The 11105-nt window shown below is 33.6% G+C and overlaps 1 long non-coding RNA gene across 1 annotated transcript; it reads right to left on the reverse strand.

Annotated features, from left to right (window-relative positions):
- Positions 1-3025: 3025 nt before the first annotated feature.
- LOC130858168 (uncharacterized) lies at positions 3026-3940 on the reverse strand. The gene is made up of 3 exons (XR_009055010.1): positions 3910-3940; positions 3230-3346; positions 3026-3079 (listed from the first exon to the last, which is right to left on the reverse strand). It is a non-coding gene; the product is annotated as an uncharacterized LOC130858168 (long non-coding RNA).
- Positions 3941-11105: the final 7165 nt, after the last annotated feature.

Below are 11105 nucleotides of genomic sequence, written 5' to 3' on the forward strand. Positions count from 1 at the left end.
ACCAGAAATTAATACAATAAATCAACTGTACTTCAATTAAAAAAAAATTTTTTTTAATGCCAGCAGGCTGTGATCTCATACTTCTAACTGAAAATAATAGTGTAATATTTTAAAAAATACTTTCATATCTGTAGCCCATTGGGTAATAAGAATGTTTTACTTGTTCCTATGTGGGATATAAATGAGAAAGGTAATAACATTCTAATTTTACAGATGAGGAAACCTAAGATTCCACCCAATCTGGAGACTACGTAAAGCAAACTATTGCAGAGGAAAAGACACATGCTTTAGAGCCAACCGCCTCCACATACCAGGTATATGAACTTCTGCACCTTTTTAGTAGAGAAGGAGAAATAATGACACTGATCTCACAGAATAATGTGAGAATTAAAGTTAAATGAAATCTAGCCCAGTAATTGGCAAATAAAAGGTGTTTAATAAATGACTGTTCTCTTCCTCTTCCATTCTAGATCCCACTCACCAATTTTTTTAAGAATGAAATCACACTGTCCTTAATAGCCACCAAACTCTCCAAGGTCAAATTATCATCTGAAATGCATGAAGTATGATTCATCATATAAGATTTCCTTAGATATAAAGAATGTCATTTTATCCAGGACTACTCATGTCTATTTATGCTTACTTGCTAATTTATTTCCACCCCACCTTCTTCTAAAAAGTATTTGAGGCAGACAACTCAACTCCTAAATCAAATTTCATCCATATAAACAGTGACATAAATATAAGAGCGCTCATTCTTTCTGAGGTCTTCCAAGGAAACAACTGCCTATAGAAAAGGAAAGAAATGCTAAGGTACACAGATCTAAAAGTCTCATACATTTAGAATTGAGTACTGATTATATCATCAAAAAAGCTACATTCTAAAACTTTGCCCTCTCCGAGCCCTAATTTCCACATTGGTAAAATGAGAAAGTGGGATTAGTTGAGCCTTCATTTTCTTCTCAGTTTTATGATGTGATGTCATTATGGAAGAAGAGCATCAATCAGGGAGTCTGCCCACTACCTTAAAATTGAAATGGAAGAGAGTTCCAGCTGCTACAAACAACCTTCCCTATCCACCTGGCTTCCAGGCCCACTCCCTCCTTGAACCTCCTCTAGCATATATATGTTGACTCGATCACCCATTTGACACATTATTTTAATGATTAAATTATGAGTTGCTTTTGTTTTTGTAGCTGTATATCTAACAGAACAGAGTCAATGCCTTATACATTTTCACAACCACAATACCTGATAAAGTATCAAAAGACAGTGACCGCCTTGCTGATAAGGGAAACTTTTCATTTTTTGTTCTCCCCAAATTTAAAAATTTAAATTCCTTGAATCTGTTTACAATTATGAATGTTCCCTGGTCCATACAGAACATTTTCTGTCGTTAATATTAGTCTCAAACATTATAAACCACTTTCACCTTAATTATTACATTTGATGCCGCCCATAATCTCAGATCTCGCATAGTTTTATCTGATCTACATTTCTGTAACATTTTATAAGCAGGAAAGCATGACAAGTAAAGAACAATAGGTTAGGTTATGGGGCCTAAATCCACCATTACCAGCCATAAGAGCTTCAGAAAATTATTTAAAATTTCTGAGATTTGGTTGAGATTAAACTATTTCACAGAATTATCATAAGGATTAATTAGAAAATATTTGAAAACTCCTAGGATTTAGGAGGTACTTAATAAATAACTATTAGTTCCATAAAAAATTAAGGTATTAGGAAGGAAAACATAAAACTGTCTTTGTTCACAGGTGACATGATCATCTGTGTAGCAAATCCAAAAGAATCATAAAAAGACTCCTGGAACTAATAAGCAGTTATGGCAAGATTGCACCATAGAAGGTTACTATACAAAAGTCAATCACTTTTCTATATTTCAGCAATGAACAACTGAATTTAAATTTTAAAACACAATACCATTTATATTAGCACCCTCAAAAATGAAATACTTAGGTATAAATATAACAAAATATGTACAAGGTCTATATGAGGAAAACTATAAAACTATGATGAATGAAATTTTTTAAAAAACTAAATAAGTAAAGAGATAGTCCATAATCATGGATATGAGGACTTGATATTATCAAGATGTCAGTTTTTCCAAACTTGTTCTATAGATTCAATGCAACCCCAATCAAAGTCCCAGCAAGTTATTTTGTGGATATTGACAAACTGATTCTAAAGTTTATATGAAGAGGCAAAAGACCCAGAATAGTCAATACGATGGTAAAGAAGTAAAACAAAATTGGGGGAGACATGCTACCTGACTTTAAGATTTACTGTCATGCTACAGTCATCAAGACAATGTGGGATTGGCAAAAGAAGACAAAAGATCAATGGAACAGAACAGAGTCCAGAAATAGAACCACATAAGTATAGTCAACTGATCTTTGACAAAGAAGCAAAGGCAACACAATGGAACAAAGAAAGTCTTTTAAATATATGATGCTGGAACAAATGAACATCCACAAGCAAAAAATAAATAAATCCAGACATAGACCTTACACTCCTCACAAAGATTAACTCAATAGAAAGATTACCTCAAAGTGTAAAATGCAAAACTATAAAACTCCTAGAAGATAATGCAGGAAAAAACGTAGATGACTTTGGGTACAGTGATTACTTTTTAGATACAACACCAAAAGCATGATCCATGAAAGAAATAATTGATAAGCTATAGATAACCAAAATTTAAATCTGCTCTGCAAAAGACAACATCAAGACAGTGAGGAGACAAGCCACAGTCTGGGTGAAATACTGGCAAAAGATATATGATAAAGGACTGCTAACCAAAATATACAAAAAACTCTTAAAACAATAAGAAAACCTCATTTCAAAATGGGCTGAAAACCTTAAAAGAGGCCTCACCAAAGAATATATACAGATGACAAATAAGCATAAGGAAAAAATGCACCACATCATATTTCATCAGGGAAATGCAAATTACGACAACAATAAGATACCACTACATACCTATCAGAATGGCCAAAATCCAGAATACTGCAAACACCAACTGCTGGCGAGAATATGGAGCAGCAGGAATTCTCATCCATTGCTGGTGGGAATGCAAAATGGTACAGTCACTTTGGAAGACATTTGGGCAGTTTCTTATAATACTAAACATACTTTTACTATACAGTCCAACAATACTGTCCTTGGTATTTACCCAAAGGAGTTTAAAGTGTATGTCCACAGAAAAACCTACAATGGATGTTTACAGCAGCTTTACTCATAATTGTCCAGACTTGGAAGCAGCCAAGATGTCCTTCGGTAGGTGAATGGATAAAGTGTTGTACATCCAGAAACAGGAATATTAATCAGTCTAAACAGAAATGAGATATCAAAGTATGAATATATATGGAGAAACCTTAAATGCATATTACTAAATGAAAGAAGCCAATCTGAAAAGGCTACATACTGTAGGATCCTAACTATATGACACTCTTGAAAAGGCAAAACTATGGAGATAGTAAAAAAAAAAAGTCAGTGGTTGCTAGGAGTTGGGGGTGGGGTGGTGTTTGGAGTGAGTAATACGAGCAAAGAGGATGTTTAGAGCTGTGAAAATACTTTGTATGATACCATAACGAAGGATTCATGCCATTACACATTTGTCCAGACTCATAGGTACCTCATAGGATGTACAAAGAGTGAAGCATAATGTAAACTATGGACTTTGGGTGATTATGATGTGTCAGTGCAGGTTCATCAGCTGTAACAAATGTACCACTCCCGTGGGGGATGGTGATAATGGGAGGCTATGCATATGGAGGTTGACAGGGGGTACATGGGAAATATCTGTATCTTCCTCTCAATTTTGCAGCGATTCTAAAATTGCTCTAAAAAATTAAGTCCTAATTTTAAAAAACACTTTTAAATTAATCTTACCTCGTGACTTCCATTTTCAAAAGTCTTCCAATGACTCCTCCCAGCTTCAGAATCAAAATCTTCCTACTAATCTCTGCTTTTCAAAGTTCACATAATTTGGCTATGACTTACCTATTGGAATATATGTTGAATCTATGTGAGTTCTTGGACCTTGACAACATCCTGGCTTATGAATATATTTTTTACTCTGCCACGTGTCACTGTAGAAAGAGTAAGAATTCTAAAGCTAGACACAAACTGAGTTTGAATCCAGGCTCTGCCACTTCATACCTATGGGACCCTACACATTTCACTTAACCGAGCTCCATCTGTGAAAAGGTGATGGTAACATAAGGATTGCTGATAATACCTATAGTGCTTATAACTCAGAACCTGGCACTGGTAGGTACTCACTAGTTGAGAGTACTAGTGATAATGAGGATGATGTTTTTTTGGCCACTGAGCAGAGATGCAGAAAGTGGAGAAAATCTCTCTCTTTGAATGATTCAACCAAGTCCTAACTAAATCAATACTTACTTATTCAGCTCACATGTATTTTTCCCTGACTACTAGAGTACCTGATATCTGAACCACATATTCTATCTCATGCTGTTGTCTGTATGTAAATAAAGCTTTCACCAATCGGATGGTTTGTAGACTGTCAACAGAATTTAATGATTACAAGTACGGATTCTGGAAGTAAATTGCCTAGCATTGCATCTGCCACTAACAAACTGCTTAAACTTGGGCAAGTTACTTTCTCTCAGTTTATTTATATATAAATTCTGGGCAGTAAAAGAAGTTATCTCATAATTAAATAAGCTAACACATATATAAAGTGCTTAGAATGGTTCCTGACAGTCGTAAGCTCTCAGTTAAGTATTTGCTATCATCATTATATCATTCTTGGTTCTCTTCGCTAATCTTCTCCCCACCTCCCTTCCAAAATAGTTACCATTAGCTGACCAAAGAGAGGGTCCTTAGTAAAAAATTACTTGAAATAGGATTCAATTTGGATTCACAAAGTTTAAAAAGAAAAATGCTGACAGTGTCAGGAGAGTTTGTGGAAACCAGCAGAGTTTATAGAATTTAGTATACTAAACTCTGGTGGCAGAAGGGTGAATTGGAAAGCCTTTCTGAAGAGAGCAATTTAACTGTCATGCCAATGAAACAGCAGACCAAAGGCACTAACCTGATCATATGAGACTGATAATTATATACCTTTATATAGAAGAAAATGGCAATTTAAACATATACCAGAAGAAAAACAGTAAAATAAATCACAGAATATTCACAATGCAGCTATTTAGACTTGAGCCTATAAGCCTTTGAATCCTAACTCTCCACTACGATAGCCTACCTCAGTAAACATCTCCAGCTTCAATTCAATTTCTCAAGCCAAAAACCTATGATTCCTATCTGACTCCTTTCTATCTAATCTTTCAGTAAGTTCTACCAATTCTTCCTCTACTAAATACCCTGAATTACTCAACCATTACCAACTTTACTAAGCCATTACCATCTCTCATTCGGACTGCTTCTATAGCCTCTTCATCAGTTTCTTTGCTTCCATGCCAATACAGTTTTCACAGAGTAATCTGAGAAGTCTTTTAAAAATATAAATCAGATCCATTAAAGCATCTTCTTAGAGCTTCTGATTATTTTCCATCAAATCTCACATGTGGAATTTGATCCAAACTTTCAGCTGCAGTCTACAAGATGCTAATTAATCTTTCCAATGTCAACTTGTACTATGGTTTCTTCTCCTCACTTACTATATTCCAGTACAATCAACCCTCTTAACTGTTTCTCCGACATGCCAGGCTCATTTCTATCTTAAAATCTTATACCTGCTTAACCCTCTGCCTGGAAAGTCCCTCCCCTAGATTTGTGAATGGTTGACTGCTATACAGGGCTCAACTTAAATATTTCTTTTCAGATAGACCTTTCTTCACAACCAAACCTAAAGCATCTACTTCATCCCCATTCCCAGCCATTTTCATGACACAGTTTATTTTATTTTCTTTGCAGAATAATCACTGTCTGGAATCCTCTTGCTATTAACCTGTTTACTTCTTTACTAGTTGACTTTTCCACAAGAATATAGGCTCCATAAAACAAAGAATTCTGGGTTATTTCTCAGATTTTACTCCATGAAAATGTATTTCGTGATTATTGTTGTTGTAATTATCACTGTCAACACTATTACTGTATATTGTCTGACTTGAGAATTTCCACATGATTTTCACTATTTCAGAGAAAAACAAGAGCATTCCTTTACATGGATCTCATAAGCCATAAATATACCTTTTCTCCCTCGTTTTTTCTTGTACTCCCATTTAAAAAATAGTAAATCCATTAATTTGGTGCTGATTATTTTTATTTTGCCTTAAATCTTCTCATCATATCACATTCCCAACCCTCTTTTAATAAATTATGTTTATATTTAACAATAGGACTTGAAGTATCATTAAAAACTGTCAGTCATTCAACCTACCTTATCTCATTTAACTATCTTCTATGATCTGAAGAGATGAGGTATCATTATGTCTATTTTGTGAATAAGCACTACCATTTATTGACTTATTATTCTGTGCCAGGCACTGTTAAACGTGTTCTTCTATGTTAACCAATCTTCATAACAACTTATACAACTCATTTTACAGATCAGGAAGGCAAGGAGCAGAGAAATTAACTTGTCTGATATTCATAGATATTGTTAATGGCAACATCAGGACTCAAACCCAGTTCATGTGACTCCATATTTTCTTTTCTTCACTTCTATGGTATATTGATTTTCTTAATTTCTATATTATATTAACTTCTTTATTATATTGCTTAACTTATTTTCTTAGCTTCTCTATTATATTGCTTTTATGCATGAAGAAATTTCCTTAGAGTTTGAGGAATTTGAGAGTAAGTGGCAGAACAGGATTTGAAGGAAAAACACATACTCCATTAATCTATTAAACTATTTTGTCTATTCCAAAGAGATTTGGTACCTTGGTCAAGAAAATGAAATGTTTTGTGATGAGAGAAGCTGTTAGAACCCGCATCTTTTCCCTCAGATCACTGTTTGTTCTCCTCATTTAACTGTCCTACTCCATTATCTATTGAAAGTTTTCTTCTTTGTGGATTGTTCACCACTCACTGATACATCCACTTTTGTCCCAGCAAATGTGAACAAATGGGACTGGCATAGAAAGGGAACTTCAGGGAGAAATTGTAGTCGCAGGAGCCCAGGATGGCAGACTTTGCTGAGAAGCACCAGCACTAATAGCTCTCCTGGATGGAGCACTGCCCATTTTCCAGGCTCTCTGAGCACTTTGCATGCATTATCTCATTTGGATCTTTATAACGACCCTGTGAGGTAGCTATCATTATCTCCATTTGCAGGTGAGGAAACAGATTTGGAGAGTTTAAGACGAGGTCATGCACGAGGGTAGAATATGAGTTTATCTAACACCACTGACTACTCTTAAACACTACCCATATGGATTCCTAAACAAAACGAGGAGGGAGGTTTGTACCACAGTCCTATTTTAAGCCTGTTTATCAATGACTTTTTAAATTGCAATACAGACAATTCAATTTAGTAATTCACACAGGGAGAATGCTGGATAAGGGAGGGCTCAGAAGTCAGTGAAAGTATCCTGAGATAGAACAAATTTCTATCCTTGCATAACACAGGTGCATAAAATGTTTCCAGCCCAGACATGCAATGTCAATGCTCTCATAGGATTATACATTCAGAGCTGTCATTTCCAATATTATTATGGTATCATGGCAACTGATTCAGGACAGAATTCCTGCATTTTAAATCTTACCAAACAGTGGAAAGAATGTCTCACTTATTTTCAGAACTCAAAAAATCCTTAGAGTTTATCTAGCCCCACCCATTCATTGTACAGATTAAGAAATAGAATCCCTGCTGACGTTAAAACGTGAGGTAGCAGCTTGGATGACTCATAAAGACAGTATGTGGAGTGAAAGAAGCCAGAAACAAAATACATGGATCACCATGTAAAGTTTTAATATAAGAAAAATAAAATGAATTAAGCCTGTTTAAAAAAAAAAACTATATGATATATAATTCCTTTTATATAAAGTTCCAGACAGATAAAACAAAATTCAAATAAGGGTAACTTCTGTGGCTGTGGGGAAGAGGCATTTACTATAAAGAGGCACAAAGAATCCTTTAAGGCAATAAAAAAAATTCTATACTTTGATCTGAATGAAGATTACACAGATATATGCATACATAAAAATGCATCAAGCTGTGCACTTAAGATTTGCAAATTTTATTGTATGCAAATTCTATCTAAAAAGAAACTGAAAGAAGAAAATAAATGCCTACATACTAAGATGCTTGTCTGGATATCATCTTCCATTGAATAATACCCAGAGACTATTTCGTGGTACATTTAGAATTACATTTAGGATTGCATACGTAAAAAATTACTCTATACAGCAGGGAGGAAATCTACTCAAGATCATGTAATAAGGAAAAGACTAGGTTGAGATCTTACATTTCATGCCATAGTGGCTTAGAAATACCTGGAATTAAACGTAAGTTTTAATAAAGTCCCCTGCAATACTGTGGGAAAAGCACAGTGCAAAAAGTACTGAGTTTGAAGCTAGATAATTTGTATTTGAAGGTCAGCTTTACCATTATTTGTACAAATTACAAAGTTTGTCACATGATAGTCATTCAATTTATTTTTATGGGGGCAATGTGAAAGGATGATTGAATGAAATATGATAAATCATTTAACCTCTGTGAATTTAGGGACAATAAAAATGAAAATCTTTTATATACTCCAAAACAGTAACCTTTACAATATATTCTATAGAAGACTAAGTATTTACAATTTTATAATTAGAAAAATAGCATTTTAAGGTCAAATGTTGTTTGCTAATCTTGGTTTAAACAAATGAAATAACTTTCCTTGATTCCAGGACTTCTTTCACGTGCTAATATGCAAGTAAAATTCCTAGACAAAAATGAAATGTATAGCATTTTCCAAAATCATTTAACCACTAAATTATCATTAGATTGAATATTTATTAAAATCTCACAAAACAAAAATGTATTATACAATGGAAGAGTCATATCTTTTTAAAGGATGAAGGAAATAAACTTAGTCAATAATACGTGAACAAAAATGAATGAAATGAGATTTCACTTTTATTAATTTTCAAACCCAAATTTAAACATTATTATTTATTAATATCTTTAAAAGATGTGATGTCCTAAAGCAGAAATAATGAAATAGATTTGGGGGTTTATTAGATATGAAGAAATGAAACATAGGACCACAATGGGGCAGATGATTAAAGGGAAGAAATGAAAATATACTATTGTAAGGTTGTTACATAATAAGTGGTAGGCATAATATTTAATCAGAGACTGAAAAAAAGTTAAAATGTATATTGAAAACACTAGAGTAAAACTAAAAAAAAAAATTAAAGACATAAATAATAAGCAGTAGTGGAGATAAAATGGAATCATAGAAAAATAATCAATTAACCCAAAGATAGCAGGGAAAGGAGAAAAAGAAAACAAAAAACAGAGGAGAAAAAACTTATAAAATATGTAATAAAATAGTAGATCCCAATTCAATATTATCAGTATTTACATTTAATGTAACTGGTCTAAATACCCTAATTAAAAGGCAGAGATACTCAGATTGGATAAAAAGCCAAGACCCAACTATATAGTAACTATAGCCAATCCATTTGATTGATTGATAGATTGATTGATTTTCACTGCACTGAATGGCTTTCAGGATCTCAGTCCCCTGACCAGGGACTGAACCCAGGTCAGAGCAGTGAAAGTGTTGAATCCTGACCACTAGACCACCAGGGAACCCCTCAGCCAATTCATTTTTAACATAAAAACATAGATTAATGTAAAAGAGTGAAAAAAGTACAGTTTAGATAAACATTAAAGAACACTGCAGTGACTATATTAATGTCACACAAAGTAGATACCAGAACCAGAAACATTACCAAGAATAAAGAGGTATATTACATTAAGAAAAGGAGATTAAGTTATCAAGAAGACATAATATTACATTTGCATGTACCTAACAACAGAGTGTCAAATACATGAAACAAAAATTGATAGAATCTAACAGAAAAACAGAAAAATCCCAATTAAAATTGGAGATGTCAACAGTCTTAGTTATAGATAGAACAAGCAAGGGAAAATCAGGAAGGTTATGAAGATATTAACATTATCGCTAACCTGGCCTAATTAATAGTGAGAGAACACTTTGTCCAACAAGGAAAGAATTCACACCTTCTTTCCAACACACATAGAACATTCACCAAGATAGATTATATTATGGGCTATAAAACTAATTACAACAAGATTCGAAAGGATTTGAATCATGCAAGGGATTTTTCTCTTACCACACAAAAAATAATAATAAATTAGTAATCTTTGAAGTGCAGGACCTAATTTCCTATAGTCTTTCAACGCATACAACCAAAAGTTTCTTAATCAAAAGTCCAGAAAGGCTATAATAGAATCCAGATGTAGACTGAGTTTTACTGAAACTGCTTAACCCCAAACAACTTAACCCCTGATTTGATTGGTGTGATCAGGCTCTCACCCTGTCTGTCTAAAACAAAATAAAATGGAGGGGCTGGATAGCTCTGGTAGAAAATACCATCACCTTGATGAAGTTATGATTATATTATACACTGTGTCCAAAATACTATAAAAAATATCAGATAAGCAATATGGCAAGAAAATATCACTCATGATCAACAGAAAAAGCATGCAAAAGGAGCAGGTGCAATAATGATCCAGATATTGTAATTAGCAGACAAAGAACTTTAGTTAACTGTGATTAGTACATTCAAATATGGAAGAAAACATGGATAAATAGATGAAAGTGTGAGAAATTTGACCAAATAATAGACTCTTTAAAATTAATCAAATGGACTTTCTAGAACTGAAGAGGATAACATACAAAATTCTGAAACTGGTAGACATAGCAGAATGAAGAATTATTAAACTGGAAGACAGGACTATACGGAATTTCTGAAAATTCTGAAAAAATGTATATTAAAAAACTGAGATAGCATCATATTCTATACTGTAATATTAGCACTTGTTCCTTAAAGTCAGAGTCAGAAAAGTATATGAACTATCACCACTTCTATTCATCATTACAAAGTAAGTTTTACCAAAATTAAAAGAAGGG

This window comes from Hippopotamus amphibius, chromosome 1, assembly GCF_030028045.1.
Source record: "Hippopotamus amphibius kiboko isolate mHipAmp2 chromosome 1, mHipAmp2.hap2, whole genome shotgun sequence".
Lineage (NCBI taxonomy): Eukaryota > Metazoa > Chordata > Mammalia > Artiodactyla > Hippopotamidae > Hippopotamus > Hippopotamus amphibius.